Raw genomic sequence first — 27,561 nt, forward strand, 5'->3', positions numbered from 1 at the left:
GACTCACACACTAATTGTTGCTTTAAAAAGTTACAAATACTGTAATAGCTTTTATTTGAAGAGCAGGAAAATAGCTATTCCTTGGTTTGATGCTTTGTGAATTGAAGGATAAGACCTTCTTCTCAGGTATCGAATCAGAGCAATGCATGCATTTGCATGCTCACGATGTGGGGGTACACAGAGCAGAAATCAGATTGTCTTGGGTAAGTATGGCTTTGAGTATGGCCACAGCTGGCTTGTCTTCACAGCCAAGTAAACAATATTTCAGGAAAAGAAAACAGTATCCGTGTTAAATGCGGGCAGATGTCAGGAGAGAGAGGCAGTGCAGGGGGGCAGCTGCTGTGCCCTCCCCTGGCATAGACCCTGTACTCCCCCCCCAGGAGGTGCTGGTGTCTGGGGCGGCGGGGGTGCAGGAGAAGACAAGCCCTTACCTGCAGCTGAGAAACCTGAAAAGTCTGGAAAACCACCATGCTCAAGATAATCTGCTGCTCAGAAGAGCTCATTATCTTAAATCCAGCACTGCCCATCCTGCTGCCGAGTTTGCTAGGGAGGCCATTCCAGCACACTGCTGCTTGGGGCAGGCAGATGCTCCATGGCTGTTGAGAGAAATCCTGGATGCCAGTGTGCTACAGAGGTGTGGAATAATTACTATGCAGTATAAGTGATGAACGGCTTTTGACAGATGGCCAAGTTGGAAATAAGAGCAAAATGTTGTTTTGGCTTGATTCAAACTATAACAGTTTAATTCTTCTGACTTCTCTATTACCAAAATGAGAAAAACCTAGGAGGGAAAAAAAACCAAAACAACCACCACAAAACTGAATTGATATTACTTTGATGAAAACCAAAATGTGTTTGATTTTAGTGAAGAGTTTTTTTTCCCCATTCCTCCCCTCTTTCTTTCTTTTTGATTAATGTTAGCTAAACTTTCTCTTAAAGCATGTAAGCCAGAGAGAAAATATTTTGTATCAAATGAAACAGTCTGATTTCTTCTAGTGGGTTTTTTTGGGTTGGTTTTTTTTTTTGTCCAGTTGCTATTAGTTTTTGCTAATTAAACTGCATCTAAAATCACAGACACTTTCTGTTACACAAAAGATGCAATTTTAGTGGCTTAGCAGCTTGAAACATTATATTTTATTCTACACAAGAGAATCACATATATGTCTCCCAAAGCAACCCCTAGCGTACTTGAAACACATGCCTTTTGCAGGGATAATACCTTTTGATAGCATTTCTCAGATACCACCAGTCTTCCTCTCCTTTCCCATAACACTTATCAGCCTCAGAGGACACATAAATATGCATTAAGAAATTTATGGCTATTTCACAATGTATTAAGGCAGCTATCCTCTTTTACTAAAAATCTTTCTTATACAGGGGGTCTAACAGTGTTTTCACACTTAAGCTTTCTATGTAGGGTTTAAGTGATTAGAGGTTCTTTGTTAGTCCGCTGTCTGGAAATGGTCCATCGGCAGTTAATCAGTGTTACATTGCACAGCCTACTTACAATATGCATAGAAATAGAAAATGTTTATAGCATTAACAGCTGTACTTGGCCCTATATTGTAGTTATTACCAAACAGAAAAAAAAAAATAAAAATAGAGCAGCAGAGTCACTCATGAAGCAATTAGGAAGAAATGGTTTCGTGGATTTGAGACACCTAATACCAGCAAGGAAGACTACTTAATCATAATATACTAATGTAATAAAGAATATATGATGCTGGGTGACAGGCAACAAAAAGTCTGCTTTTGGAAGATGGAAAGTGACTTTTTTCCCAGGTGTTCACTTTAAAGAAGCCTGGAAATTTGAGAAGCAGAAGACATCTGTACCTATGTGAACTATGGACAAAACACTATTCTAAGTTGGTTTTGGTGTGCCTGTTTTTCTCTTGAGCAAACAAAAACTAATAAGGGTAAGAATAGGAGTTAACATTACATCTCTGGGTCATACAACTTTAAAGTTGCTTGCTCTTATCTCTCTCCTAGTATTAATTTCCAAGTGGCTAAGACAAGTTTCAGAGGCTGGAAAATGAAGGTGGACGAAACCAAACAATAAAGCAATACAAAGTTTTCATTGCGGTGGAAAATTTAGTGAATATCACTCCTCACTGGAGGAATGATATGTTCTACCATGTTCTATGCTTACAAAAGTATTACCTCTCTTTTTAAAATACAGACATTAGCTGGAGGGAGAATATGCCTGGAGCACATGGTGATGCGGAGAATGAAAAGGGGCCTCTGCTCAGGTGCTGCCTGGTTGCTCTGCCTGCGCCCCCGGGTACCTGGCTGCCTCGGGACAGCGGCTCTGTCACCCACACCTCCGCCCTCTCAGAGGGCCCCGCCACCTGGGGTGATGTGAGCATCCCCAAGTGAAATGCTGCTGTCTGTGTTATATAAATAGCATACTTGCCTCACAGATGAAGTGATTATAAGGTCTCTTCTTACCATGAAAATCTATGAATCCAGTAATCTATACAGCACTGAGGCAATATTTCTTCGGGAGAAAGCTCTAGCATGTTAGCCTGCTCCCCTCGTTCCTGCGGGGCAGAGGCAGAACATTCTTTCTTTGCCATCTTTCACAGGATTTGAAGCTTTTGTGCCTGGTAGAAAGCCAAAGCTGAAATCCTGGGTTAATCCTGTTATCTGGTACACAGCCTAATGCACGCTTTGCAGAATTCACCTCCATGCTTTTCCCATACAGGAACAATTTCAAAGGTTTTAAATTGGAAGGCTAATACCAATCCTTATGTCCCTTCTTCTTCTTCCAAATTGCACTTGCTTTTGGAGTCTCCTACCTGTGCTGGGCAACAAAATTGACTTTCTAACTCTGCTAAAATAAACTTTTGGAATAAGATATATAGGTGTGCATGCAGAGTATCATAATAGCAGGTAAGAAAAGAAATCCAAATAAAATAATAATGAAATTGCACCAATTTAAATCCATAAATCCTGAAGCAATTTTGCTGCAGCATTCCAATAAGAATTCCAAGACAGACTAGACGCTTCACTGGTTTCCAGTGATGCTTTTTATGTGAACCAGAATTCACTGCTGCTCTTCCTACATGTACCTCCCACGGAGTTTCAGCAGAGTAGAAGTGTTTCAAAGAAAACATGCAGGGGGAGCAGCAGGCTTGTAACTGAAGGGTTAACTAGCTCGAGCGTCTGCTAGAGCTCTGTTGTTACTGGAAGGAAGTCAATTGTATAATTTGGTGGAGAGCAGATATCTAACTATTTTTAAGCACCCAAGTGCCACAAATAAGAACCTAGGTCCTTTATATAGTCAGTACATGTTCTAGCTTAAATCTGAAGGACTCTACCTTTATAGTCATACAATATTAATATTTCCCGTGTCCCCTTCTTTACCTACTGAATGGCATACGTTTGACTTAGATTGCATACAAAGAGGGTAGCCTTGGTGACCGCTGAAAACATGTACAGGAACAGAACCACTTTCTTCTTTCTTTCTTCTAAGTGAGCAGTACACCACTGACCAGCATAGTCAACCCAAAGCCTCTCGCTGTAAAAGATTCAGAATTATGCCCTCTTTTTCTCTCCCTAAGTATGGTGGGCAAGTAATCATAATTGCAAAGCGCCTAGATACTTAGAGAGCAGAGTAAACCACGGAGATATACAAAGCTAAAATAAATTTCTTGCTGTTGTGCCTTCTACTGAAGTAACTGAAAATTTGAGGGCTGCTACGCAAAGCAGCACATGCCAGCACGATAGAGGACAGCTGGAAGAAGAAATGCATAGTGCGAATTGTAATAACAATGGACAGGTGTATGAGAGATTTCTGAACTTGGGAACATGTCCCTGAAACTTGGCACCTGATGCTGTTTGCTCCTGGGCTGGCATCCAGCAGAGAGGGAGAGGGAGCGAAACTGCTGCGCAGCATTAGTCACACAGAGTGCACACTTTCAGATTCACTCGAAACCCAAGTGTACTAGTGAAAAATTTATAAATCACGCCAGAGCAGCTGCCAGACAAGAGAATATGATCACACTGTGTTTGCTGGAATATAAGGGATCTTTAAAAAAAGATAGAAGAGAAAGTCAGATTCACACTGAGGACAGTAAACAAAGGAAAAAGATCACAAAATCTGCTAAAAAATAAGGGTTTATTACTTGTGACATTCTTAATAGTAGTTAGATAATTATTTACTTAAGTATGTATTATTTGACATACAGGATAAAAATTGGGCATCTTTTCTATGCTAGCCACAGGGGCATCCTCAAAGTATAGCACAGAGGGACAGGTACCCCCAGAGTTCATATCTGCCTCTCTTAGTCCTACTGAGTAAGAGAGCGCCTATATGATTAGCTCAGACATACAAGGTTGAAGCCATATAAACAGAATGCCCAAACTGAAATAATGTCTAAAGGAACAGCATAGAAATGTACCATTAAGTAAAAAACATAAATGAAAAAAATAATGGTGTAGAAAGTCCCTTTTGTGTGTGTGTACTACTTCTTAGACACCAAGTATCCCCAGGCTGGATTGCATTCTCCTTTATTAAGCAGTGAGTGTTGAAATTATTAACATTTGGTATACTTCAAATCTGGCTCGGTGGACTATACCTACTGTTTTTAGACACCTACAGTTTACAAGTCTACATTAGAGTCAGTTTGTTCCAGGTTCCCTTTAGATTGAATAGAGTTACTTTTAGGATACCAATCATCTGATCAAAGGTAGAGGTGTGTATTACAGTGAGTTTTCTCAAACTCATGGGGTCAGGTGAATCCCACTCAAGGTATCTGTCTGTCTGAGACAGAGATTTCAGTCATTGTTAAGTGTTTTCAGACAACTACACCTATATTTAAAAATAGATTTTCTGGTTAAACAATCCAAACAAAAAGTGTCCTGAGGCATTTACAAGCGACTCCAGGATGAATCCTAACCTTTGAGTACTGAAAACTGAACTCTGCTTGTAATTACTGTGATCTTACAAAAGCCATATCCAATTGCACAGGGTTGTTTTCCTTCTGATAGCATCAGGAATTTTCTGATGAATAATATGATCCACCAAGCACTTTTTTGCACTAAGTTAAAAATCTTTTTCATCTCTGTCCCAGTGGTAATAAAAAAATCAATAAATACAAAAAAAACTTGAAAAGTATATTGTCATATATGCTATTCATTGAAATCTAAACAAAATTGTGTGGCTTGTTCAATCTCTCATACGCTTATGCGTCTCTGGGTAAATCTAAGGAAGGCTAGTATTCAGAGTATTATAGAAATGAGTAGAAATGACGCTTTGGGTACAGGCAAAGGTTGGCTGTACAATTCAAAATGCAAAGAGAGATTTAATGTCCTAATCAGGAAGATACTTAAACACATTTTCAATTTTGAATGCCCAAAAGAATTAAAGATGCGCCTAATGTTAAGCACAAGCTTAAACACCCTTCCTGACTGTCAGTGTTTTCTTGAGTTGAACATGAGCCTGAGTCTGGAAAAAAGAGAGTGTTGAACGTCAAAATTAAAAAAAAACCTTACACATATTTTATTTTGTTCTTCTTAGAGCACATGGAGTTTTCTGGGCTCCTGTCACACTTTTAAAAAAGAAACACTAGTAGAAAAGAAGCGATCCTAAACCACAACACAAAAATCCATACTGATAATATAAATGTTGAAGGATCTGTCCAAATAAATCAGCAAGATAGGGGATCACAGAGTTTTAATCTGTATGAAGTAATTGTGTAAACCCTCTTAAAGGGCAGTAACAACAACCTGGAGTATGGGATTGTTTTGATGGGAAAAAATGAAATGTCCAATATGCAGCAAAGCCTTTGCCATTTGTAAACACTAGGGAGGGATCCAGCAGTCTCACTTCTTTGTTAATCTCTGTTTCATTCTCTGTGACATTAATTATCTGTGTTTGACTGGCAGACATCTATTCCCAGGTTGGACAGTTTCCCCAGTAGTATATCAGGCACATGGTTTATACAGTAGTTATCAGGCAAAACTACAAGTATTTTGGACTGGACTGAAACAGAATCCTCTACACTGCAGCTGGGGAGAATGGCCCTACCTGGAGCCTCTGGCAGAAAGCACCAGGGGAAACTGGAGGTCAACCCGTAGGGTTTTAGAGTTGAGGCTGGGCCACTGCCTCACTGGCACTGCTTCTTGTAAGGCTTGTAAGGCTTGTCATCCATTGTTTCAGGTGGTTCCTGCTATAGTAATTCCTGTAACATGCAACTCAAATTCCAGGTTGCAACAATTTAAAGGTATTTCCATTACAATCTCCATCCCTGGTCTCTTTGGGCCAGGCTATAGTGTTTAACATTACAATGAACTCCTTGCCCCCTTGCCCCTGCTCTGACTTGGACTTATCCACAGCCATAGTCACTTGGAGGTGCACTTGTTCCAGTGTGACCTTCTCCATGGGCCACAACACCTTCAGACATATACCTGCTCCAGCATGGCCTTACCCACACCCACAGTTCTTTCAGAAGCAAACTTTCTCCAATATGGCCTTACCTATGGCTGCAGTCCCTCCAGCAAAGTACCCGCTCTGTTGGTGTCCCCAGTAGTATATCAGGCACATGGTTTATACAGTAGTTATCAGGCAAAACTACAAGTATTTTGGACTGGACTGAAACAGAATCCTCTACACTGCAGCTGGGGAGAATGGCCCTACCTGGAGCCTCTGGCAGAAAGCACCAGGGGAAACTGGAGGTCAACCCGTAGGGTTTTAGAGTTGAGGCTGGGCCACTGCCTCACTGGCACTGCTTCTTGTAAGGCTTGTAAGGCTTGTCATCCATTGTTTCAGGTGGTTCCTGCTATAGTAATTCCTGTAACATGCAACTCAAATTCCAGGTTGCAACAATTTAAAGGTATTTCCATTACAATCTCCATCCCTGGTCTCTTTGGGCCAGGCTATAGTGTTTAACATTACAATGAACTCCTTGCCCCCTTGCCCCTGCTCTGACTTGGACTTATCCACAGCCATAGTCACTTGGAGGTGCACTTGTTCCAGTGTGACCTTCTCCATGGGCCACAACACCTTCAGACATATACCTGCTCCAGCATGGCCTTACCCACACCCACAGTTCTTTCAGAAGCAAACTTTCTCCAATATGGCCTTACCTATGGCTGCAGTCCCTCCAGCAAAGTACCCGCTCTGTTGTGGGTTTATCCATGGCCACACACTTTGAAGTGATCCACCATGACCTCATGCAGAGCCATTGATGCTTCGAAGTATACCTGTTGCAGCATGGTCTTATCCACAGCCACAGATGCTTTGAGAGACGCTTCTCCAGTGTGTACTTATCCTTGGGCCACAATCCTTTCAGAGGAATACCTGCTGCAGCACAGATATAAGCACAGACACAGACGCTCTAGCATGGGCTTATCTATGGCCACAGACGCTTCAGGGTGTCCTGCTCCTGCATGGACTCATCCCCAGGTCACAGTCCCTTTGACTTGAGTTCACACTGGAGTTCCAGCCTGTCCAGTACAGTAGCACAGAAACAGCAGCGATGCCCTGGCCTTCTGCCAGCCCAGGCGCATCGCCATGGTGCTTATCAAAATGTTCCCAGGCACAGCAGAGTAAGATGATCAGCAGTACAACAGTACAGCAAGCAGCGAAAGCAAAAAGCAGCTGCTAACAAGCACTAGACTTGAATACACAGAAGGCAAGCAAGCCCTATGACAAGCACAGGAGCCTGCTGATTAATAGCTAAACAGCAATAACAGATATAATTTTGTTCTAGCACATTCCAGTCAAACCTGTCCTTATCTTGAACCCTTCAAGCCCCATGTTGGGTGCCAAGAAGGACTGTCATGGCTTAACCCCAGCTGGCAACTAAGGCCAACACAGCCGCTCGTTCACTCTTCCTCAGTGGGATGAAGGAGGAAGGATAAAAATGAGAAAGCTCATGGGTTAAGATAAAGACAGTTTAACAGATAAAGTAAAAGCTGTGCCTGCAAGCAAAGCAAAACAAGGCATTCATTCACTACTTCCCATGGGCAGGCAGGTGTTCAGCCATCTCCAGGAAAGCAGGGCTTTGTCACACAGTGCTTGGGAGACCAACGCCGTCACTCTGAACTACGCCCCTTCTTTCCCCCAGCTTTATATACCGAGCAGGACATCATATGGTATGGAATAGCCTTTTGGTCAGCTCTCCTGGCTATGCCCCCTACAGCTCCTTGTGCACCCCCAGCCTACTTGCTGGTGGGGTGAGAAGCAGAAAAGGCCTTGATTCTGTGTAAGCCTTGATCAGTAGTGACTAAGACATCCCTGTATTATCAACACTGTTTTCAGCACAAATCTGAAACATAACCCCATACTAGCTACCATGAAGAAAATTAACTCTACCCCAGTCAAAACCAGCACACCATGTGAGTCAAATATCACAGGAATTTGTGCAGAGTATGTTTACCCAGACATCTCAAGCTCTAGGAAATACTTGGTAGGAAAAAAGTTATAAAAAAATCCCAAACCCTTCATTTTATAAGTCCTTGTTATTTCACCTGTGAGCAGTCCACTACCAAGGCATTAACAAAAAGCTTTTTTTTCTTTCTCACCACCAGAGTACAATGCATCCCAAGACGTATTCATTATAAGAGTGCCAGATCCACAACTGTAAAGCACAATCATTGATCTCCAACTGACTGCTGGCTCATAAATATATGGATATCTATACATATACATGCATGTATACCTATGTACACATATATACGTACAATGATTGCAATTTTCATTATTATGCCTCTAACAAAAAAGAAAAACAAACCACAAAGTAATCATGAATAGAAAACTATCTGAAGGAGTGAAAATTAAACCTTGGCATTACAACTATCTGATGGTATTCATATTTGAGAGAGAAAAATGAATTAATACAAGCTTTGAAATCCATAGTGAGGCCATGCACACATGGACAGAGGGATGAAGCTCGAGGCACAAACCTGGAGCAAATCACACCGTGACAGCAGCATACAAAGGAGCAGGTTGCGCAGTTGAAAGCATGAAAGGGAAACATGCTGTGTCTGGAAAGGTAAGTATTTGAAAATACAACAAACATGGCCCTGATTCATTCTGAGTAAGTTTGTAGGTAAAAGGGTTAAATCGTTTACAGGAATTGTCTCATGTGTTCACAGTTTGACAACCACAGTTAACACTGTGGTGTACAGCTCTTCGTATGCTGACATTTTGCTCATCCAAACTCCTGGATCTTCTTCTGTGGACTGTTGTTTGCTCCAGAGATTATGTTGTAGACCCAGCATTTGAAATTGGTCTGCTTTCTCCTTAACTGTCCACAGTCTGTAAGTAAGTACTGTTGCTCTGGAAAGACATTATACCACTGTCATGTTGAATAGAATATTAAATATCATCCTAAATGACATTAAATCATCACTAAATAGACATTTCCCACTATGAATATAACCAAATGAGTTTTATTGTTCTGGCTAGAGCATATAAACTATGTCAGTTGTCTAATGAGGATAAAATGAAAAATTATTTAGACACTTGGCTGCTTCCTAGTGCTTTCTCCTGGTTTGACCAGTCTATTCCAGCAGTGTTTCTTCTCAGCAATTTCTGTGCTGTTCCATCCAGTGTTTAAAAGAAACACGTGTCTGGTGCATGGGGCACACATTGAGTGGAGTGGAAAGTTGCAGCAGCCATCGTGCAGGGAGCCAATGCCTTCCAGAAACATATATGTGTTTCTGGAGGTGGCTTTGTCTGTGGTGAGGTAAATTATTTAAAGCCTGGTTGTTTGACTACAGATATAAATAAACCTGGCAATTTCCCTGCATTGGACCAGTTCTGTGGCCCTGTAGCTCTTCATTTCTTAAAGGGATGAGTAGAAGTCTCTGGAAAGGTGTAGGGAACTGAGGAATTAGTGGCTATCCCACTAATAGATAAATTGCTTTCTAACACAAGTATTTGAAAGCTGAAATAGGATCGATTAATTCAGCTATGTGACTGCATGATAGGAGGGAAGAATCGCGGGCACACTTAAGGAACTCAAATTTATATAGATTCCCTTATATGAATCAGTCACACTGGCATACCAGTTAACAACAAATTCGTGGTTTGGCACTCATCTCTACACCCAAGTAGCCAAAATCAACTTCTTTTGTCAGACCTGGACAGAGCGTAGCTGAACATAAATAGTGGAAATAAATAGATGAAGAGCTAGGAAGTAATTCCAGCCAGATTCTAAAGGTGCAAAATAATCAAATGCACGGTTTACACAGAATTACATATTTCAGGTCTGGTTGTTCTCAGCTAATGTTAACTTAATTTCTCTCCACTGTGAAATAAAGTGAATACAGCTGAGACATCTGCTGCTGCAAAATCACAGGTGGTATTCACCTGCCAAAAAGAAGGCAGATGGTTGTGGCACCATAACTCTCTCAGTGCCTTCACCCAGTGAGGTTGTCTTCAAGCTAACTTAGGATCTTCTAGAACTGATGAATATTAGTGATTGTGAAAGTTATGTTCCTCTGATGACTCTCCCTGTCAGGTTTTGACATTGTGATGCTTTGCTCATAGATCACCAGAGGAACTGTGCTTGCTGACAGCTCCAAACTGCATAGAATCATAGAATCATAAAATGGTTTGGTTTGGAAGGGACCTTAAAGATTATCTAGTTTCAAACCCCCTGTCATGGGCAGGGACATCTTCCACTAGACCAGGTTGGCAAAGGAAGAATGGATATATTTTCCAGGGTTCAATGAAATATTTTAAATGCAGAACTGCTCCAAGGTAAAAATAGGTATCTGTAAACTACATCCATATTAGTTTTCAAGGAAAATTGCACAAAAAACATTACATCAAATGATACCTGCAGTGACAGAATTCATTGCAGAAATGCTGAGAGGTAGATAAAACCACAACTTATCAGCATAAAAAAATGTATTGATGAGTGTTTGAAACAAATGGAGATATTTTCCTCTGCTATAATAATGAAATGTAATATAATCAGCAAGCACAATCTTTTTTTTTCATACCTGTTTCTAAGGGTCCTTCATACAGATACCAAGCTCTCATGCTGCCTCACCCTCCTATCAAACAGATGGATCCTTTCACTTCCAGGAGTGTGAAAGAATGAGATTGTGTCTGAGAGCCAGATGGACATAAAGGCAGAGGCAACAGCAAAGGAATTGGTGTTGCACCTTACAGTTTCTTTTTTGTTTCCAAGACAGCATAAATGGCAAATCCAAGAAAAGGGGCAACTTTAGCAGAGGTTCAGCAAGGGTATCAGGTGAAAAAACCCTCCTCCTTTACATGGCTGCTCTCATGTACATTTTGTTCAGCTGGTGAAATTACTTACTTGTCCTCAAGTGAGGATTTGCCTGGAGGCTCTTCTGGGTACGCTTACACTATTGCTGAGTAAGCTCATGGCAATAAGATTATCATTAGCAGAATTTTTCCCATACTAACAGTTTGTCCTCTTATTTTCCCCATATGGTAACCTGATATCTGCACAGCTTTTCTGATCCCACTACAAAATGTTGTTTGCCAGCATATGTATGTTGGAATATGAGAACAGATTCCTCCATGCTAGACTAATACTTCTGAAATAAAAGAGTTCTGTTAGGTATTTCATACTGCTGTTAAGAAGACTGATCAACTGCAGACATAACTCTGTTTGGAAATGCTTCTTCACAGAGAAAATTATTAAGAGAAATAATACAAGGAGTGGAAGCTGATTTCAGAATTCCAAAAGATAAACACCAAATCTTTTCATTACTTAGAAATATAGTCCTATTTAAACATTGTTTCTCACTGCATGGTTTTGTTTGGGTTTTTTTCATATGCTTTTCGCATGGTATCTATTCAGCATGTGCTTTTTATGTAATCTGGCCTCTACAAACTTTGTAATGAATGGAGCCAAGTTCAATAACTTTCTCAGAAAATAAAACTTGATGGAGTATTTTATTAGAGATTTTCACTGTAATGGAAGCCTGGTGTGCTCCAGAGCACATGTACTCTGACATATGTAAATGATAAAGCATAAGAGAGATTACCAGCCACTAATTTTATGAAAGTCCACTGGCACCAAGTCTAAAAGCAGTACTGCTATCACCAAACTTCAAGGATAACAGCAGAATAAAACGAAACACACATTCTTTTGTTAGTAGAAACAACTTTTGTGATAAAGATGTCTTTTGAGATGAAAGATTGTTAAGGAGAAATGAGGGGAAAAGTTTTCATGGCCCAAGTTGAAAAATGCTGCTTAACAAGCTATGTTTTTGAAGAAGTTCAGGTATTGGCCAGGTACAAGTGCTCTGGGCAGCCATTCACAAAGAGGTTATAGCAAAATAGAACTAAAATTTGCTTCAGACTGATAGACAAATTTTAGCATTATAAAGACTTAGTAAGAAAGTATGCTTTGAGTAACACTTCTGACAGCAGGAGGACTTTATTCTTGGGTTTTGCCTTGGGTTTTGTTTAATTTTTGTTGCTTTCAACAGAATTGTTCATGTGAGTCTGTGTTATTCACATGCCTTGGAGTTACTGGTCTCACCTAGACTTTGCAATCAGCGACGCAGGTTCTGATACAGTCAACCGCTCACGTAACTGTGAACCTGAAAATTCATAAGCACATCAAAACATTTTACATAAAGCAGAGGATCTTCTGATATATTTATGGAGCTAAAAATGGAAACTGAGTCTCAATAATATCTCCCTGGAGACAGGTACTCTTATGTTTCAGAAAATCCTACTAGGTACCATTCTGCCCCTTTGAGTAACTAAACATGCCTGAACCATAGCTTAATATCAAGCAGATATGCTTTCAGGAATAGGTATGGCTTTTAGTTCACTCCTATTGGAAAGGGGTGAAAAATGCTAACAATCTGCTGAGGAATGGAGATGTAAATAAAGGCTCTTGGGTTCAATCATTTAAATGCATAATATGCAACTGATTACAAAAAAAAAGATGGTTGCTTAATATTTTAAATAATTTTTTATGTATTTCCGTTTCTAATGCTTTTTGTGACTGTGTTCCATCTTTAATTTTATTGAATTTCCTTATATTTTGCTAACAGTAGGTAGATGAGACTAGTGTTACCTTGCCTGGGAGGAGTTTGTAGAACATTATCCAGCGGTGGAGAGGACATTCTGTTTTTTCTAACTCACAAAGGAAGGGAAATGAGCACATTAGGTCCAATTTCAGCTATTCTGGATGAATGGTGTTTCTTTGCTGATTTCAAGGTTCCTTTTTTTAATGCCAGTTGCCATAGAAAACCTCATACATACTCATACACCACTGTATTTAAGAACTGTCCCTTCTTGACTACTAAAAATGACAATTGCTCACCCATAAAAAACAAACAAACAAATACCAACAAAAAACCAACTAAACAAACATCTTTCAACATACCTTGTTAGAAAAGCGTGTTGTGTTTTTTTAGTATTCTGGATCTGCAATTATGTTCCCAGTCTGCTTAAATGCTTGCAGTTTACTGCATGTAAAGCAGGTTAAAATCATATTGAAAATTAGGGAGAGCCTAAGTTTTAACTTCACAGGAATGTTTTTTTTAAGTGTTTTTCTCATGTTATAGTGAAATTAAAATAAACTCTGACAATTCACATAATTTCCAAAAGTGAAGATTTTTGTTTCCAGTTAGTCTATATTTTTAGTTTTGCTCACCACAGTGTCTGATTTTCTAGTTAATATTACATCTGTCAGTCTGGAAGTTGTCCTAAAAATGTGCTTGATAATCTGTGTGGAAACACTGTAACTTGACGTCCCAGAAGCTTTGTTGCATTGCCAGATATGAAGAGGTCTTTCAGCTTTCTCTTTTCTGTTGTGTGTGTGAAACTGGTGCAGGCATAGTTCTTGAGGAACAGGGTGTTCACCAGTTGGATTCCCATCTTCCCTGTCCCTGAATGAAGGTCTTTCTGAACCAAGATGCTTCCTTTTGTGGCTCAAAGAATCAATTCCTACAGCCACATCATTCTAGATACAAAAGAAAAATATAAATGGTTTTGATATGTGCTACAAAAGATGATTTGAAAAGTTCATGTAGCTCAACCTAGTTAATGTGATTCTCAAGGTAGATCTAAAATAACAGCACAGAAATATTTTATAGGACTTGATCAGCTGTTATTGACAGCATCCTATTTAGTTTTTTCTCTGTATCCTTATATATGCAGTGTTCTGTGGGACTTAATCAGTACCTATTGAAACCATTGAAAAAATACCTGTTACCATCAATATCCTATTACAAATTACTTTAAGATGTAATTAAATGTTTTCTGAATTAATAATAATACTCTGTTAATCATTACACAGGTCAATCATCCCTGTTTCTGCAAACTAATGCATGAATCTCAAAGCACTGCAAGCATGGCAGGCAGAAGAACTAACCATGATCAATAAACAGCAAATCACCCAGGATTCTCTAAATATTCCTAGTTAATTCAGCTCACAAAGTACTGAACAACAAAAACGGGGAAAAAAAAAGAGGTTATTTACATCTCAATCACAAACCCCTTCGCTAGTCTTTTTTCATTGTCAATAATGTTGCTCTTACATTGCTTTTAGCCATTATTGGCACTTGAGCATTTGCCTGAGTCTGGTCTGGTTTTCCTTTGTTTTAAAAAGATTAATACTGCCAAAATTCCCTTATGAAGCAAATAGATAACAACAGTCACTCATGATAAAGCTAACATGATCATTCACTTTTGAGGTATTTTAGGAGATTTCTGCTTACAAAAAGAGAATTCTTAATGGTGAACAAAACCATAAAAACCAGACATAAAACCTGTCATTTATCCAAAAATGTTCCACCTAAATCTACAGCCTTAACCAGTTCAGAAGCTATTTGCCCTCCCCACTGATACTCCTAATTTTTTCTTCCCCCAGGATTTAAAGCAAATAACTATGAAATCTTACTGAAATATCAATTTTTCCTTATTTCTGATGTTTGGAAGCAACTGAAATCTTGCAAGAAATTTTCTTTTTTTTTTTAATCTTTTTTGAGGAAGTAATAAGATAGAGGAGCAGTATTAAATTTCAGATGAATACTAGAGCATTTTTGCTACACGTCTGAAAAGCATCTTGGGACAACCTGTTTGAAATTTACCCTCTGTGGGGGGTCACAGAAATGTTGCTTTGAACCATAAAGGATAAAATACGTTGTCTAAAATGGATGATTCATATTTTCCTCTTTTTTCTTCCAACTCTAAAATCACTGCATCTCCCTTCTTATCTGCTCACATTTAAGTCTAGTATCTTGCCAGGCAGCTGTCACTTCTTACAGCTACTTTGAGAGAGCTGTGTCGGTACAGGACTGGGCACAAGCATGCTGTGATTTATAGCAGCAGCAGCCTGTTGGCAAAATTCATTTGACTTAACTTGCACCATCTAAAAGGTAGGACCCTCCTCCAGTCTTGTCCTCCAGGAGCCCATACTGTCTTTGGAGAGTAGCAGACATCTCTAGAAAGTGACTTGTCTAGTATTGAAGTAGGTATTATATAACTGGGAAAAAAACATTCCTTTTCCTTCAGCTGCAGTGAGAACACAGGCAGTTTTCCAAACCAGTCACGTTACTTTAACATGGCTGAAGTCTGATGGAATGCATACAGACTTTTTTCTTATTCAAATAGCTAAGTACTAACTGCTCTGAGTCAGAAATTAGATTATACCAGGAATGTTGGGGTGAATATCTCAGTTCAGAGCCTACTTGAATCGTATTAAAAACAAGACCTCACCGTGCATGGCTACGCAGGAGAGAGTAAAGTTGCCTTTGACTTCCCTGCATGGAAAGAAACATGATGACAGTGAGCTATGAGCAGACCAAAGCTCCTTTTCTTACAGAGGAAGGGGGAATTTTGTTTTCTTTTCCATATATTGAAGCAGCAATGTAGCCCATGAGGCCCTTCCATCTTCTTGACTGATGAGCCAAAAAAATGTTTCAGCTGTATTGATCTCCTTTATCTGCTAAATATGAGGATGTGGATCAGGGGAACATTGATGTGGGAACAACAAAGCATGAGGAATGAACAAGCCCTTCTCTGTATGCTTGTTAGCAAAAGGATGGAGCCAGAAGTGCTTATATGTTTATTGTACGCTTGTCCTTGTGCAAAATATGGAACAAAAGGGGAGCCAAAGTTTGTTATCCAATGTGCTCAGAGCTAAGTTATCAACCAGGTCCCAATATTTGGCTTATTCTGAAGGTTCAGGACAGACTTTACTGATTGGGTGCAATGTACACAAAGGACCAGAGCCAAGTCACAGAGCTGATTATGAGTCTGTTGACTTCATAAGGCAAAGAGGGAGTAGTGAGGTCTGCACAATGCATTCCTTATACAGCGCAGAGAGGTAAATCCACGTTAATTATTTCTGTCTTGCCGCCACACACCAGAACAGTCTGCTGCAAGTTCCTCTTTCTCTTCCCTCACACTTTCAAAAAATCCGCCACTGCTCTTCCTTTAAAGGCCCAAGGAGGTATTCCAGGGGTGATTCCGGTGGTCATCTATTACAGCCGGTAGCCTGCTATTTGCAATTAAGTACATCACTGATATTTTATGACCGCTTCTGCAGTTACTGTCAGATGAACAATATTTAATTGCTTGACTCACAAACTCTGTCTTGTCAACAAATACATGTTCTTAGGCCCCATTATGCTTCTAGTGGTGTTTGAAGCTTGCTTTCTTTTTTATTTGTTCTGCTGCTGGAAATCAGAGTTTACTGTAAGATGCCCAGTGTTCATGAGCAGTACAGTCATAAAGGAAGTTAAAAAGGTGATAACCAGAAAAAATTCTTGGCTGGTACATAGGTTATGGGCTTCATTTCCACTTAAAGAGACATTGTGTTCTTTCGTATTAAAAAAAAATAATCTGTTGGCCTGTGCAGGGCTTCCTCTGCCTCCATCATCTAAGGGTGATGGCAGACCTAAATGTAAAAATATATGCCATTACAGGTTTCTCTGAGTATCAGCCTACAGTTTAAAAAGTTTTAGAATATGACTAAGTTTAAGGGGTTGTACCTATGCTTATATTTTCTAAACTATGACAGTACTTGGCTTTAAGTACAGACTTAAAATTAGAATTTATATTTTTACAGTTGAGTTTTAAGCATAGCTTAAATGGTAAATGGAAAAGCCATCTTTGACAAGCTATTTGTGGCAAACAAGAGAACAGAGACCTTCAAGAGGTTTTCTAGTCCAGTGGCTACCCACTGATGAACCACAGAACATGAGAAATGGTCCACAAAAAAAAAAAAATTAAAAATACCCAAGCCCTCCTCATAGACTCAAGTAACCAAATGAAAGAAAATAGGAAAAGTAAAAATAATAAATGAAGGCTCAAATCTCAACTTTTTCTGCTTGTAAATGAAGGTGAATATGGAAGAAACATACAAGATACTTTATGGCTTTATGTGAAAAAAATGTTACATAGCTCTTAAATGTTTTTGAGAACATTTATGTGATACTTAGATTGACTGAATAAAGGCATCAAGCTGTGACCTTTTACTGCCTAACTTATCTTAAAGATCTCCAGTGATGACATTTCCACAAATTCTCTGAGCAGTCTGTGCCAGTGATTCTACATTTCCTAATAGACATAAGCTATACCTCTCACTGCAACTTGACTCCAAGCCTTTCTGTTCTGTGCCTCACAGATATGGAGAACAGGTTATTCCCCTCCCCTTTTGCAACAGCCAAAACTGAGCATGAGATTCAAATTACTCATGTGGCTAAAAATGTCCTTTTACCAGGATGTAATTACAAATCCTGATCTTGCATCTCATAAACCTAGTACCAGCATATCTCTTAGTGGGAATACAGAGGTGACAGAAGATGAAAGGTTTGAAACCTGATTAACCAGAAACTATACATTAAGAAATAAACAATCTGCTGCCTTTATACAAAGATTCATATTTGTCTGGAGAGAAATGGAAAGGTCTCAAATCTACTAATTTAAAACTTTTTTTAGTAACAGCACTGTGTTGCCTCTGGCAATATTCTTATGACTGTGTATATATTAATATATATTTTTATTTCAAATTACTTCCTCTTCCCTCTAATTGTGTCCTGCAGATTCTTATGCCAGGTAATTGCTTCTCTAGACTCTTAAAAAAGTGTCAGGTTTTGCCTAAATATATGTTTAATTGTAACTTTTCGGAAACCTTGCTTGTTACTGAAAAATTAATCAGTAGAATCAGGGAACTAATTTTAATGATGATTGCTATTTTAATGGGGGAATATTTTTAGCTAAATCTAAAATGCAAAAAGGCTTTATGGTTTTGTGGAACTTTAAGTGAGTACAAAACTGTAATACATCTACCAAGCACAGATAACGCATTATCTTAATTCAAATTATGAAGGTATTTATAGAACAGACCAGCAAGTGGCAGTACATGTTGTGCATAAATCATGAATGATAAGACTAAAATCTTCAAAATGAAACTAAATAGACAGTCAAACAAGCTTTCATGTACAGTCTTATTCATTTTAACTGCCCTGCCAAGAATTGTAAATGCTTCATTCCACATGACCTTATTTATTTTCCTGGAAATAATAAGTATCTCTCAATTTTAGGAAAGATAGGAAACAACTCTCCTGTAACTGCTGGGATACATTTGTGTCTCAGTTAATCAAAATGTATGTACTGTAAGCCTAATGTTGGCTCAGAGTGGAAAATGGAATTTTCCAGAGACTGTAGTGTTATGAATTGCCATGACTCATAACATATTCCAATAAATAATCACTGCCTATGGGTAGCGTATTGTAACGGATGCAGAATGCCTACTCCAATGGTCTTTGACCCTGGTATCTTTTATGTGAACTCCATTTTATGCAGTTTATTTTCATAGTTGAAATGTTAGATGAAACCATAATATTTACTATTACAGATTTGTTCAAAGTCAGTGTAATATATTGCTAGGCAACATCCGTCAAGGAAAAAAAAAAAAAAACCAAGAAAAAAACGTTGCCTTCATTCAGTGAGTTAGCTAAGAGAACAAATATTAAATGTGTGTGTTTTGATAATATACTAGTTTGAAAGCCTTAGTTATACTGGTAAAGTGTTATAAATGGAAGTATGCTTTTCTTCTCCAGAAATATTTAGATGAATGTACTGTGTGACTGTAATAACTCATACCCTCTGAGGTGAAAATAATCTCCATACCCTACAGACAGACACAGAGAGAAATAACAGAGAGAACCATCGGTATTTTTCAAGAGCAGATCATCTCTGACCCAGAGATGCCACTACTATGGGTGAAGGAGGAATATTTGTCCTGGGGCTCCTTTAACCCCTTCCCTGCCAGAGTGCTAAATACTGCTACATGTGAATCTGAGTGCTGGCACATTTATACATTATGTGTTGAATGAGATTGGCAACCTTTACCATGTAGCTTTCACGGAGGGGCACAGAAATTGCCTTTTGCATCCTTGTGCCTGGGCTTGCTAAGGATGATGGCTCCACTTATTTCCTGTGTAAAATAAGGCTCTTCAAGAAACGGGCTGTGGCATTTGTTAGTGAAATGCAGTTCAAGTTGACTGACAAAATGTGAACTACATTGTTTGGATTTCAGAAAAATTTTCTGCATGGTTACATTTGCAAATGGGCCAGAAGCAGTGGGTGATGGTGGTCTCTGATGCAGCAGTCCAGGATGGAAAGAATACATTCACGTGCAGGAGAGCTAAGATTCAGTCCCTTTTCTGACTGATAGGTTTTATTTCTCTCCTTTCCCCCAGAACTGTCTCTCCTTGGTGTGCTTTAGCCTATTTTTAGGTGTGTTCTCAGGTTCTCCTTCTAAGGATATTCACCTTTTCTTGGAATGACTTTTGAGAAAGCAGAAAGAAGTACCACAGCTTTTCATCTGACAAATTGAAATCATTAGGCTGAGAGGGTCATACTTACTTGCTCTCTGAATAAATATATATCCCATGCAAAATGAAATATACCCAGAGGGACAAAACAAGAGACATTCACCTGCATGTACATAAGTGTACTGAGCATATGCATTTTCTCTGTGCACTTAGAGATTTAAATCTCTGTTTCACAAGCTCTTAGTAGAAGATTCCAAGAACTAGATGTTGGGAGTGGGATTTGGAAGAAATATTGCTTGCTGACTTCTACTGGAAGTATTCCACTTAGTGACAAAAAATACATAAACAATACCTGAAGACAAGCTTATGAACTACAAAGCATAAAATATAGGCGTAGGACAACAATGTTTTATACTGAGTCTTTCCCAGCTGGCTGAGAAGCTAAAGCCATGTTTTGTAACTGTAAAGCCCCATTGCATGCACAAGAGACAGGTAAAATACCTAATCTACGAAAAAAGCTCGGTTTTCCCATTTGGCTCGTATTTCCAATTTGTTATATGAGCTCTGTAATCAAAGGACTGTTATACAAAAGGTTGGCAGTATCATGCAGTTAGGTGCATTGAGAGTATTTCTAATAACATAGATTCTTCAAAGACTTTATTTAAAATCAAACCCAAGGAAGAGGTCTAGATGAACCGACCAAGCATAAAGTAGAATTTTATTTATTTACAGGCATATTTATATCCATATTTGGTTGTTACTCCATTGCAGATACTAAGGAAGTTAGGAAGGGTTTGGGTTTTATTTGGCTACGTCTTCTGAATGTGGGTCTCTAAATGCTCTCTCAGTTGCACTTCTGTTGCTTAAGCCCTGTGCTAGATCTTTGCCTAGGAACATTCTCAAATTGAAGTTTAGTGCTATATCAGCCAACTCCTGAAGAAATGACCCTTCTTTTCTGGGGACTGTGTAGACATGCACCTATCCCCACTGAGGACTTCGGCTAAAAGATAGCATCTAGTCTGCAATGACTATATGGTTATAAAATGCCAATGTAAATAAGAATCAGACAAAAGTAATGCAACTCTGCCTAGGGGCTTATCATAGCCCTAGCTACAAACCACTGGATAATCAGTTACCATGGCTGTAACGTCATAGTGAGGATTCCAGTCTTTCAGAACAGAAGATTTACAGCACCATATAAATTCTTCTGCACTTGCTATTGCTTTTGTTTCCTATTACAGAGGGAAGGGAATCCCCTGAGTGTGTGGTATATGGCAATGTTTATTTTGGAATACACTGCAGACGGTATATCCAGGTGGTGTTTTGTGATTCAAAGCTGAGGTCAATAAAAAGTGATGGAAAATGTTAGCAAAGTCTTGGCCAGATTCTCTCTGTGCCTTTAGGAACCTGAATAAGACTTTCCTACTGGTACAATATCTTCTTTGTTCTTCCTTGCCCAGCCTCTACCCACCCTCTTATTACATGGCAAAGGAAGATTAATAAGGAGAACATAACCTCCAGTTATTTTCCTCTGAAGCAATGGGGTAATAGGGATTAAAAAACAAATAAAGTGGAAGGGAGTGAAGTAGAAGTGGAACAACTAAATGATGCAAGTTTAGTTTATCTTTTAAGATTCCTTACACAAGAAAAAGGGAGATGGGCTAAAATGTACAAAACATACAAAAATGCAGGATCAACAATAAACAATACACATAACACATCCAGAATTTAAACTTTCTGACAGCAATGACAATGGTATGTGATTACATTTAACCTCTGGGTTTTTTCAGTTCAAAACAAAATGTGCCTTTCTGTTCAAGTTTGAATTCCCCCAGTACTGTAAATTGGTGGACAAGCAAGAAAAATGTTAATCTGAGTATGCTTTCATGAATGAGAGCACCAGCAACAATCTACTATTATACCAGGAAAAATAGGAAGCCAAAACCACAATTGCAAAAGCTAACAGACCTCCATGAACAGCTCCCGGAACCTGTGTTGTTCTTATTCTTGCAGTATGTAACAACTGTTGTATGAGCTCTCAATAGGTCATAATCTGAAACTTTTTCATCAAGTACATTCAGCAAAAAAATCTATGAATGCAAAGTAAAATCACAATCAGCTGAACTACATAATATTTTAGGTCAATATACCAATATTGTAGTAGAGTCTGCCATTTTCAACTGAAAGAAAAATAGAGGCCTAGGAACAGTAAATTGCTGAAGGACAGGAAAAAAGTTATTCTGAGCCTCTAAATATAGAAATCTCTCCTGTGCTTTTTTATAAAATATATGACCAGCTGCAAGAGCCATCCAGATCAGCACATTTTTTTATGATGTCTTGTTGACCTTTTCCCTTATATTGAACAGAAGTCCCAAAGCAGAAGGGAGCTGTTTCCTTGCACATCTTTAATAAAACTGGAGGAAAAAACCCACAAATAAGTAATGATTAAAACCAAGTAATAGTTCAAAACAATTAATTACTGATATATGTAAATCCCTAAATTAAATTGCAAAAAAAAATTTTATTAGCTGTTGTCACACTATCTCTCTCTTTGTTTGTGAGAATAAAGATTTATTGAATTAACATATTAGTTGCAGTTCACATATATATTTTTATTTGTCTTTGCTCGTGTTGTGGAAGAAGATATGTTCTTAGCTGAGAATGGACATCACAGTAAGAACAAATAAGAAGAAGTGGAAGAATAAATTCATGAAGAGATGATCATATGTAAGGGCTTCAGCAAAAGCACTTTTGTGATAATCCAAACCTTTCAAACATTTTGTTCTATATTACCACTTTTTATTCATGTTGGTTGGTTGTTCTATATAATGTTGATTCATATTCAAGTTTATGAATTATACCATTGGAGCAAGTGTATCCAAATCAGAGTTCAAAACCTTCATTTAGAAGAAGATGCCATTTAAGAGCTAACTTAAAGCAGGTACTTAAACTCTCATGTGTTTTGAAAAACTGATTTTTTTTACAATCTTGGATTTAAACAAACATAAAACATTTATTGTTTTACTAAACACTTTTCTGATTGTTCAGAGACATCAAAACATTTCATTCTCAGTGTTCTGCACAAATAAGCTGGATATATTGAAGTCAGCTGTATAGGATACTTAAAGTAACTTAGATCTGGTTATGATTAACTTTGGAAAATATAGCTGCTGACAGGATTTTAAAGAAGAGAAACAGCAATTAAAAAAGAAAATATGTATAATGTTCACAGTTAATTCACCTCTTCTTGTACCTTGTAACAATGAGGTTGAGCTACCAACAACTAGTAAAGAAGTCTAGTGACCTATCTCTAGGAGTACTGAATACCACTGAAAATCTGACCATTTGTTTAATGCCCTGTGTAACCTGTTTCAAGAGCTTCTAAAAGATTGCTATACTTATTTCAGAGGCGTGTTAAAGGCCTCATAGCAAAGAAAGATTCCCATGTCCATTAAAGATATGCATATACAACATTGAAGACTACCTACCTTCAGGTCAGTAGAAGACATATTCCATTATTGTATATTTCTACAGCATTTTCAAGAACCTCCAAAGTAACCAAGAGCTTTCCCAGCCTGCACTCATAGAGGTGTTTGAGTCTAGATTTATGGGGTTTAGAGACTTACTTTTGACAAGCACATCCCATCTGTGACCACAGCTGTTGTCTTTACTCTCAAAGGAGAGCAGAAGAAGAATTGCAGCAGCATAAGTAACATCCAAAATCCAGGAAATCACAGGCTTTCCTCTCCATAGACCTATGTAACTGGGCAAGCTCTACTCTCTAAGACTTCAGCAAGTTCCCAGAATACTGGATTTGGTGCATCTGAGTGACTGGGTACTTGGCTCTGTTTGTTTTCTCCTAGCATATGCCAGGCTAATTTATAAAGTTTATTTATATGTATGTATATTTATATGCATACATTTGTACATTTAAGAATTTCAGGAAATGTGTTTTTTAATCTAGAAGTTAAAACTAATGCTACAGTCATATATTAAGACACATCAATTTTTAAAGTCTCTATTTCCTTCTCTCTCAAGGCTGTACATTCCAAAGAAAATGGCATCTGCATACCCTAATAGAAAAAATCGAATATATGCATATAAGACATACACATTTTGTAATAAAAACATGATTCGTCACAAAATGCACGAGAAATTAAGAAGTCAGCAGAGATGAGCTATAAAACATCACATGTGCTAGAGAAGGACTAAAAGGTCACTGAAACAAGGAAAAAGAAGTTAAAGCATGGTAAGAAAAGCAAAAAGAGAAAAAGATAATTACATAAGTGGTTAAAATAAATAATAGGAAATACTTCAAGTATAAGAAGAACAAGAAGTCAACAAATGAGAACCTAGTGCTTCTAAGAGACAGCAAAGGTAATTTATTAAAGAGAATATTCAGTTTAGACCAAGATTAACCATGTTCTTAATTGTTCACAAGGAGGATGGAGAGATGATACCAGAAGCCAACAGATTATTGCCCAAGGGAGGAAGAAGATATACATGCATGTTGTAGTAATGATTTTTCTCCAGGTCAGTAGTGGCTTTTTCAGAAAACTGTAAGAAGAGTAAAAGAGACAAATACAACCATTGCCTACCATGGACAGAAGTCACACAACTGTGTTAGTACCCACTTGAACTTGGAAAAATTTATGCTGTGTTTAAAATGTTAACTTATGAAGTATATCAGACTGTAATGCTTCTTAATTATAAAGAGAGTTTTGTCCCCATGTATTCAAAATGGAAGGGGAATTCCATTTAGGTCTCTACAAATTTGTCTATCCTTATAAGCATTAATTTCTGTGAATATTATAAACATATCTTCTCAGTGGGTAGTAGACATAAAATAGAAAAAAATTCTTCTTTTTTTGTCAAATGCCAAAGGAGTTTTCTTAATTAAATCCCATTATGTGATTATACAGGGGATACAGGGACTGAAGCAGACATACATATTATTTTAATATATTAAGACTTCTGGACATATACTATCTTATTGGATTTCTTTTGCATAATAAGAGTACCCTGAATTTCTGCAGACACTCCAGTAATGTTCTTTGTTTATCTGGGATGTTACTTAAAGCAACTGGCATGTTTCTGTATTCTGTGGGAATTTAAAAAATAGAAACCAAAGCATGATCAGGTACTTGAAAGTTTACCTCAGATCTTGTTCTCAGGGGTACATACACAATTGTTCAAACTGAACATGCGTATCAAGCAGGAGCCCACGGAAATGCTAATATAGGTATTTCAATACTTGGAAAATGTAGTAAAAAATCTGCGTAATGGTACATTGACAATTATTTGTGGAAATGCCAACAAAGAGATGAATCCAGATTAGTGTGAACTGGGTTCTTGCCTCTTTTTGGAAAAACATTGCAAAAAAATTTAATTCTGTGGTGAAGGCATAAAAATATACTGAAATAATTGCAGAAAAATAATCAAGCACATTATGGTTATATGAAATAGAGGAGAAATTGAAGCCCATTTTAGATTGGTACATTACAGTACCGATCCAAACTCTTATTCACCATATACTGTGTCAGTTGCAAACTTCCATTAATGTCAGCGGAGCAAGATAAAACTCCTGAAGCTTAAACACTTCAGTCAATATGTTGCTAGTGATCTATTTGTGCGGATAGCAAACGAGCTTAGATGAGGTGACCACTGAAAAGCCCTGTTATCACCTCTCATCTTTTTCACTCTATAAACCAATGTCATGTGAACAAAGAGTCATCCATAAACTGGAAAAATTTATGAAAAGAGGAACAGGGAAATCAATAAAAATGTAAGAAGGCAATAAAAATCAAAATTGCTTAGAAAAGGAAAGGCTGGGGTGATATAGTAAATACCTTAAGCACATCAATAAAATGAAATGTATACTTCAAAATAAGAATGAGAATAAAATAAAATATAAGATTAAAGACATATTTCAAAATAAATATTTGAAAACTAAAAGCGTTCCTGTATTTTCTGTCAGGCCCCTAAAAAATGACATTGACTAAATTTAGTGCAACTTTAATCCACCCAAAATGTATTTTGTTTTTTGTTTGAGGAGTGAGTTTGTTGTTTTGGTCTTGAGATGTCTGTTTCTCTGTTGTCTTGTTTGTTTTTATTTGCTTTTGGCATTTGGATTTCTTTGCAACATTGTGTCTGTAAAAACTGACATTAAAAAATAAAAGCTGAGTTTCATTTACAATTTAATAGTGCCAGAATCTGGGGTTTCAGGAAAATGACAACACTACAATTAAATGCTAGGGCCTGTGGAAGTCAACACAAAAGTTTTGACTTCACTGCAAGTACTGTTAAGTTTGTGGGAAAAGCACAAGACCTGGTAATATCAAAGTGCCTGAGTAGTCTTTAACAATTTTGGTTAGCAAAGTTCTCAGTTTAAAATTGCAGATCCTAAAAGTAAGCTTGCAGATACATAGTGCTGAAACTGTTGTTGGGCATTTCAGCCTTTCTCAACATTAGCTGGGTTAGGAACAGAAGTCACTTGCATGAGGGCATATCCTCCTTTTTGCTGTATTTGGTGTTTGATATTGGGAATATTGTCAGGAAGGCTTTTCCTCCACACAGCAGACAGGCTGTGCTTTAGCAGAGGGAGCCATTGGCTTTCATCAGGTTAAGGCACTAGGATGGGGTTTGGAAGAACTGGGAATATTTCTGAGGCAGACTGTTGGGGAATTGAGCACAAAAGCAAAGCTCTCTACAGCAACATGAAATGCTAAATGACTGCACCTGATCTTACAATGAAGAGCTAAACGGTTTCTGTGTCCAATCTGGTTTGTTTAAACCAAGAGGCGTACGCATCTAGCGCAAGCACAGGGTAGAGACAACCTGTCTTCAGATTTGGCAAAGGTCTTCTGAAACAACTTACACAACTTCTTTGTTATCCATCTTTTGTTGCTATTTCTTCTTATAAAGTACTGAGGTCAAGGACCACTGAATGCCATTTGGTATTCAAGACACAAGTATAAAATGAAAAGAAAAAAAAATGTAATGGCAATGATCATAATAGTCTATTCACAGTGTTTTAATAAAGCCAGACATCTAACTGGGTAAGGTTTATTAGTGTCTCATTAGCAAATATCATTAGCTTGTGGCACAGATTTCCTTAAAAGATATTGTATACCATATCATTATCAGGAAGGTTCATGACCAGTGGGATTTATGTATTTCACAAAAGGCCAGAACTGACAAAAATCTGTTTTCTTATCCTTTACCAGCTGAGATGTTAAATGAAAATAGTGAAGATATAACCACTTTTCAGAGAGAATCAGATCTAAATCAATTTCAGGAAGAGAAAATATATGTGTCTTGAAGACCAACATACCAAGACAAATTTTTGAATGTTTAGAAAATACGCAGTTTAGATATTTGCTGGAGAGAGACAAATTATATAGTCTAGATGTATTGACATGAAGACAGACTAAGTGACAAATTATGATGGTCTCAACAGGAATGTCTGTGAACCTCTGGCATTATGACACCTACTGTATGAGATTTAAGATATATGTATAGACACACACACACACACACACACATATATGTATTTTTTAAGGGGACAGAAAGGGAAGCCTAAGATGTAAGTCTAGAAGAATTAGGCTTAAATTATTAAGCAAAGCCTCAGATACCACAAAAATAAACAGTTGTGTATTGCAGTAACATTTTCAAATTAGATATATACAAAGCAATAACGAACCAAAGTCACCAAAGAGCCTTTAATTGTACCCATCTAAGAGGAACTTCAAAAAGGTTAAATGTGAATACAGTATGTCTAGTGTGTCCTTGAAATTAAACAAGAAAATCCTGTTCTTGAAG

The sequence above is a fragment of the Egretta garzetta genome, unplaced genomic scaffold (genome assembly GCF_000687185.1).
Source record: "Egretta garzetta isolate BGI_Z169 unplaced genomic scaffold, ASM68718v1 scaffold6, whole genome shotgun sequence".
In the NCBI taxonomy this organism is placed as follows: Eukaryota; Metazoa; Chordata; class Aves; order Pelecaniformes; family Ardeidae; genus Egretta; species Egretta garzetta.